This window comes from Homarus americanus, unplaced genomic scaffold (genome assembly GCF_018991925.1).
Source record: "Homarus americanus isolate GMGI-L3 unplaced genomic scaffold, GMGI_Hamer_2.0 scaffold46197, whole genome shotgun sequence".
Taxonomy (NCBI): domain Eukaryota; kingdom Metazoa; phylum Arthropoda; class Malacostraca; order Decapoda; family Nephropidae; genus Homarus; species Homarus americanus.
Window position 1 is genome coordinate 4,693,560 of NW_024723050.1, and position 7,893 is coordinate 4,701,452.

Here is a 7,893-nt window from a genome sequence, read left to right on the forward strand (position 1 = left end):
TCGTTCGTTAACCGAAAAGTTCGTTAACCGAAACCATTGTTTCAATGGGTTTTTGGGTAATTGGTTCCAGCTCACCGAAAATTTCCTAAATTCAACAAAAATGGTAGAAAAGTTCACTTACTTTGAGGTGTGTATGTAGAAGGCTCCTGGATGATGATGATGATGATGATGGGATTTAGAATGGGGGTGGAGGAGAAGGAAGAAGAGAAGGCATTGGGGTGGAAGAGAAGTCACCCCATTGCGCCATTTCACCCATAAAATTTTAGCTCTGGTGTAATTCAAGATTATTTTCTTTAAATCAACACTGCACTGCATTATATATTGTCAATATGTAAAATATATTTCAAAATGACCAATAATTTGCTTGGAAACACAGAAAAAAAGCGTTTAGTTGAAGAGAGTCTCAAGCAAGATGTTACCTCCAGTGAAAACAAAGAGAGACAGTAACTCCTGTTTGCTGTGTTAAGAGGCCGGATGCCGCGCATTAAACTAGTCACTTTACCTTCAATTATGTTCAATAATTGTTAAAATGACTAAAAAATTGAATATTAAACTTTTAAATTTATTGAATAGTATAAACTTCTTGATATTTACTAAAATAGTAAGGAATTTAAGCCCTAGAACTGATTAATGTATTGGCGGACTGATACTAAAGCTGGTTGCCCGGTCAGTGCAAGCGAAAACATGTTAGAACATAAGAACATAAGAAAGTGGGATACTGCAGGAGGCCGACTGGCCCATACAGGGCAGATCCCTTTCACACCCATCCCAGCACTTCCATGTGCCTATCCAACTTCGTCTTGAAGCTCCCTAGCGTCCCGATCTACTATATAGCACTTTCGGTAGCCTATTCACATATCCACAACTCTATTACCAAACCAGTGCTTGCCTATATCCTTTCTGAATCGAGATTTATCTAATTTAAAGCCATTTGTTCTAGTTATTTCGTTATTACTGAGCTTCAGAACATCTTCCATTTTACCCTTGTTAATCCCACTTACCCACTTGTACACCCCTATCATATCTCCCCTAACTCTACGCCTCTCTAATGAATGTAAGCCTAAGCTTTTCAGTCTTTCTTCATATGGAAGGTTTCTAATATTATGGATCATTCTTGTCATTCTTCTCTGTACTCTCTCCAAAGAATCTACGTCCATTCTATAATAAGGACACCAGAACTGAACCGCATAATCCATGTGTGGCCTCACTAATGCTAGGTAAAGTTTCAAGATAACGTCAGCAGTTCTGTTACTCACAGACCTAGATATGAACCCAAGAATCCTGTTTGCCTTGTTGCGAACGCTAATACATTGTTTTCTAGGTTTCAAGTCGTTGCTAACAAATACACCTTGATTTTTTTCACAAACTGAGTTTTCTATTTCCGTGTTACCTAGTTTATACTTAACGTTTGTATTCGTCTTCCCTATCTGTAGTACCTTGCATTTATCACTATTAAAATTCATTTGCCAGTCTACTGACCACTCATGTAAGGTATCTAGATCTCTTTGAAGGTGTTCAAAGTCACTGTCTGAATTTATCACTCTCCCCATTTTGGTATCATCTGCAAATTTACTAATCCTACTAGTTATGCCTAAATCAAGATCATTAATGAATATAACAAACAGCAGAGGGCCTAATACAGATCCCTGGGGAACTCGCTTTTGGCCTTTTCCCAGTCTGACTTTAATCCATTTATGCTGACTCTTTGTTTCCTACCAGTTAACCATGACCTAATCCATTTTAATACTGATCCACCTATTCCATGTGCTTCTACCTTCCTTATCAATCTCTCATGAGGGACTCTATCGAATGCTTTACTGAAATCTAAATAAATGATATCATATGACTTATCATTATCTACCGCTTCATATACTTCTGAGAAAAAGCTAAGCAAATTTGTGAGACAAGAACGTCCCTGGGTGAACCCGTGGTAAGAAGAATGAATTAAGTTGAATGTTTCAAGGTGGCTTCTGATTTTTGTAGCAATAATTGACTCTAGCAACTTGCCTATGATTGACGTGAGACTAATGGGACGGTAATTTGATGCTATTGATTTATCACCCTTTTTGAAAATCGGAACTACATTTGCAAGTTTCCAAGCCTCTGGCACTAGGCCCGATTCAAATGACTTATTAAATGAAACTGCTAATGGATTACTCAACTCATCTCTACATTCTTTTAATATTCTAGCATATACCTCGTCTGGACCAGGCGATTTATGAGGCTTCAGTTTGTTAATTACTTTAAGCACATCGTTACTAGTAATATTGATATTCATCAACATATTTTCTATACTGTCGTTATATACCTTATGAACTTCTGGAAACTGTGCTAGGTTTTCATTTGTGAATACGGAGCGAAAATGACTATTTAACGTACTACACATTTCTAACTCATCATCAGTCATTTCTCCTGTCGTAGTTTTAAGGGGACCTATTGTATCTCTAACCTTTGATTTATACAGTTGATAAAAAGCTTTGGGGTTATTTTTCGATTCGTTTGCTACCTTGATTTCATAATTTCTCTTTGCTTTCCTAATTTCTGTTTTTACCTGTCTTGTTAGGTTCTGATAGTAACCAAGTAAGTGATTTTCGCCTTTCTTAACTTTTCTATATACTCCTTTCTTTTTCCCTAGAAGATCTAAGAGTCTATTATTCATCCATTTTGGTTGGTTCCGTATCGATCTGAATTTTCTTTTAGGGATGTGTTTATTTTGGGCATTATTGATTGTCGCAATAAATTGTTCATAAGTAGCTGCTAAATTAAATTCCGGGTTATCCCGTCCTAAGTTGACAGTTTCCGGAGGTGTGGGGGGGATTAATCTTTTGACCATAGGGTCATCCCTTAGGTCTCTCCTTAAGCTACCGTAATTAGCCTTCCTAAAATCCGGGATCAAGGCCGAATTTTCCTTCTTCTTGCCATCCCATATTATGTTAAAATATATGGCTTTATGATCACTGTTTCCTAGTTCGTCTCCAATCCCAACATCTTTTACTAGATTTTCATTATTACTGAGAACTAAATCGAGGATATTATTTCCTCTAGTGGGCGAGTTTATGAATTGATATAAAAAACTATCTTGTACTACTTCTAGAAAATCTTCAGATTCATTATCGCTAAGTTGATTTTTCCAATCTATGCCTGAAAAGTTGAAATCGCCTAGAATACATACATTGTTTCTATCAGATGCCTTCTTTATTTCCTCCCATAGCAATTTACCATCGTTCCTACTCAAATTAGGTGGTCTATATATAACACCAATGACTACGGATTCACTGCCCTCACCAATCTCTACCCAAATACTTTCATTGTCGCTATTTGTTTTAATGTTTGATTTATTGCAGCTTTTTAATGACACCCTGATATACACTGCTACACCGCCACCTCTCCTTCCTACTCTGTCAAATTTAAATAGGTTATATCCTGGAATATGAAATTCTGCTAAAAAATGCTTGCTGTTTGAATTTATCCATGTTTCCGTTATTGCAATTATATCTATGTTCTCTTTACTAACAATGGCCCTGAGCTGGTCCATTTTGTTACACAGGCTTCTACTATTAGTATAATAAAAACTCAATATATTTCTTCCGTTTCTATCTGTTTTACATTTATTACTTTGATGTTTGTTATTATGACTAACTATATTTTCAGCATTATCTACTTCTGTTTCACTACTTCCCAGGACCTGCTTGTTTTTTGACTCCCATTTTCCCCGACCCCTCTCAGTTTGTAAGAACTTCGTTAACCGAATTTTTTTTCATTAACCGAATTGAAGATCCTTATGGAAGGCAGTTCGTTAATCGAAATTACGTTAACCGAGGTGTTCGTAATTAAAACCTTAACTCTAAAATAAAAAGTTAAAACTTTAACTTCAAGATTAAATTTTACTTCAAATTTATATTTTATTGACAATAAAAGCATGTATGATTACATTTTAAAATCCTTCAAAGTCTGCTGCCTGTTCATCGTCTAACATAAAGAGGTTTGCATGTGGGTCCAAATCACAGGAACTCCGACTTCGTCTTCATTATTTTTGCTCTCATCCTCCTCCTCGTCACTGTCTCATCACAATAAATCATCTTCTTCCCCATCCATTGCTTTTGAAATCCCACATTTTATGAACGATTTTATGACAGTTTCTACACGTACGGCTTCCTAAGACTTTACAAATTCGCACAACACATCCATTGGTGGAGCACGCATATTACCCCCCTTCGTGAATGACTTTTCTCCCTCAACCAACCATCCCCATGGCTCCCCCAACAAAAAGGGTGAAATATGACTCAAGTTTCAAGCTGAAAGTTGTTACGTTTGCAAACTCTTCAAGCAACAGTGCTGCAGCGGATGACAGTTTAAGTCTAAGCTGTGCTGCTGTCAGTGTAACGGACCCATAGTTTCGCAACTGGTCACGTGGTGTTGGTGACGCTACTGGCAGTTAGTTTACAACAGCTGATACAAATGGTGGATCGTAAGCCAGGTGTACCATAATTTTCTACTGTACAGTGAAAGTCCAAAAATCCGGATGCCAGAAATCAGGACCACCCGAGAATTCGGACTTTTCGAAAACTCAAACTTTTTAAATTTAGCGGGCTTTTGTGTGTATGTGCGCATGCGTGAGCGCCACAGCTGCACAGCGACAACAAGCGACCACGTGGTCGCCACTTAAAAACGAGCAATGAAACTGTGACAACATATGTAATTTTGAGTCCTACTCTTTCCATTTGCAGAGTACAAGCCCATGATAATGGCTCCTAAAGTAGATAAACTTCGTTGTGTGAAGAGAAAGAAGATCACGTTGAAATTGAGCGACAAACTTGAAATAATTAAGAAACTAGAATGTGGTGTGAGCAATACTGTTCTAATGGAAACATACGACATTGGAAAGTCTACAATTTATGATATAAAAAAGGCAAAGAATAAAATTCTAGACTTTGCAGCTTCTGAGCCTTACAATAAAATTGCTGAAAGAAAAAGTTTACATCTGCCAAAATAAGAAAATCTTGATAAAGTGTTGCACGAATGGTTTTTGTTAAAACGATCAGAAGGAATGGCAATTTATGGGCCGATGCTTATTGCCAAAGCAAAGTCTTTTAAGGAGCAACTGAACATTGAATCAGAGTGCGCATTTACTGATGGGTGGCTTAGGAATTTCAAGACTCTTCATGGTATTAGACAGTTAGATATTGCTGGAGAAAGACAGTCGGCTGATACACAAGCAGAAACAAAATATAGTGCAACATTTGAAAATTTTTTAACTGACTATGTACCTGCTCATCTCTTTATTCCTCCTTAAATTTGAGTTTTAAAAGTACTGCCTGAGAATCTGGAAAATCCGGACCGACCCAATCCCCAAGCAGTCCGGATTTTTGGACTTCTACTGTACTATCACACCGTTTATAGCGGTACAGTACTATCAAGGTGCTATACTGGTATGCTGTGTAAACAATTACTATTTTATTGGAGGTGCTGATTTTGGCTTGGTGTTTACCAGAGTCCTTACGAAGATAACTTACTGAAGATTTTTAGCAGTTGCTTGCTGTCCTACGTAGATCCTGTTGCCCACTTCCCTTTTTGTGTGAACTATGTAATATATATATATACAGTCAACCCTCACTTTACGCGGTTAATTCAACCCACAGGGTACCGCGGAAAGTGAGAAACGCGTAAAGTGAACAACATAACATATGGAATTAATTGAAATAGAGACCGGCTGACCCCCAAACTCCACTTTTTCCGACACAATACCTATGTTCTAGTAAAAATAACATCTTAATTTTATGATGGTACATGCACACAATTAATACTTAAGAGAAATAGAGAAATACAGTCGCCAAGTTAATGTCCATTCAAATAATGGACTAAACTCCCTCCCCCTCTTCTCACACTACACTCGCTGGCTCTTCCTTCTCTGAGAAATTTTTGGGGGAAACCACTAGATTTTAAGGTATAGTAATAAATAATACCTCAAACTAAAGTTAGGATAATATAATTGACATTGCTGGATTCCTTGTAAGACCAGGAATATTTTGAATATAAATGTCATATATTTTGCACAAAAGATAACATATTTACTCAGAGTAAACAAAATACTTACATTAGATCTAAAATTTGTATGTCTTATGCAAAATCTATGATGTTTATATTCAAAATGATCATCAAATTGTAAGAATTCCAGCAATGTAAATTATATTCTGGCCGGGTAATTTGTATGAATTTTATGAGCTAAATAAAAAAATTATACTTCACCCGCTTAAAGGGGTACACTCTGGCAGGGTACCGCGTAAACGTGGAAACGTGGAATGTGGGACCGCGTAAAGTGAGGGTTGACTGTATATCAAATATTGAAAGGTATTACGGTAAGTGTTACGATGAAAGTGGCGTGGCCTTATTACACACTTTTGCCTTTGTTTGGGCCTTGGGGGGGTCGACTTATACGGTGAGTGTAGGACTAAACCTGAAATTTGAACTAAAATTTTTGAGGTCGACTTATATGCCGGGTCTACTTATACGCCGCAATAGCAATACAGTACTTTTGGGTTTTTTATTAATTAGAACAGGTATCCTTCAAGATACAAATCAGTCTGGTTCCCCCAAAAAATTCATTAAGTGAATTTTCCTATCACAAATGCTCTATAATCATATGGGAAAAATAGGTTTAGGTTCCCCAATGACAAGAATGCCCCCAAAACAAGAAATCGGTTCACAAACAAGAACAAAACCTACCTAACTGCAGTAATGATAAATAGTACACAACTACTCTAATTTACTATCTAACATATGAAAAAAATATTAAAATACTGTTTAACTGTAGTATATTACCTTATGGGAGGGTAATCTGAGCACATCACAACAAGGGGGTGAGCAAGGGTGGGCTGAGTAAGGGCCTTACTCAGTGAGATGAGGAGGGTTGTCCACCTTATCACTGTTGTTACTGCTGTCTGCCAAGGACACCACAGTCCTCAGCATGCTTGTAAATTGTGGCTACAGTAGAAGCAGCCAGAACAAGATCTTTCCCAATCTTGATAGGGCCATCACCACATTCATGGTGTTTAATTAGTTCCAGCTTTGTCTCAAGAGTCACAGTCGTTTGTGGTTTCTCTGGTGTAGTACTGGTTGTCGAATATTCAGCAGAACTCTTGGATGCCATAACGAAAGGTACAACAAAAAGGATAGCACAAATACACACTGTTGAAGAGAGATCACTTCACATGCACAATGAATGGAAGGGGGGGAGGGGGGTATGATCAGTGAGCAAGAATATGTCTCTGTGCATCTCTCCCCAAGATGGCCATCCCAGCTGACTCCTGGTGTGCAAAATTAGAATTTTTGCACCAACCTAAATTCTTATAAGCTGGGGAAGCTTTCATTTCTTGATATAGTGGTGTTAATTTGCTAAATTTGTATTAGCGAATTTTTGTATCTCGAACGTTCGTATCTCGAGGATACATGTATTATTTCGATTTTCCCCACATTTACTGGTATATATTATATTATCCCTCATGGGAGTTGGTAAGTGACAGGAATTCAGTTTCAGAGTTGGTAACACTGTTCATAGCGTCGGCTGTTGTGGTGGTGGTCACGGCCAAGACTCGTTGTGTGAATCTGCTGTCTTGCTACAAATTATGTCTAGGATTATACCTAGTATTTCTCAAAAGCTAAGGGTTGAATTATATAAATGATATATGAAAAACTCGGGATTTTTTGATCCCCAAATTGGGGGTCGACCATTATATACAAGACCGGTTTATACATGAGTATAATACAGGTGCTCCCCGACTTACGACGGGGTTAGGGACACAAATCCAGGTCGTAAGTCCGACATGGTCGTAAGTCCGACATAGATAAAAAAAAAAGAAAAAAAAATTGTTTTAAAAAAAAAAGAAAAAATCTACA

The 7,893-nt window shown here is 37.5% G+C and overlaps 1 protein-coding gene across 1 annotated transcript in view; it reads left to right on the forward strand.

Annotated features, from left to right (window-relative positions):
• Positions 1 to 7,893, forward strand: part of LOC121863295 (dyslexia-associated protein KIAA0319-like protein) — a gene marked incomplete in the record, with an annotated part of 150,473 nt that overhangs the window by 49,739 nt on the left and 92,841 nt on the right.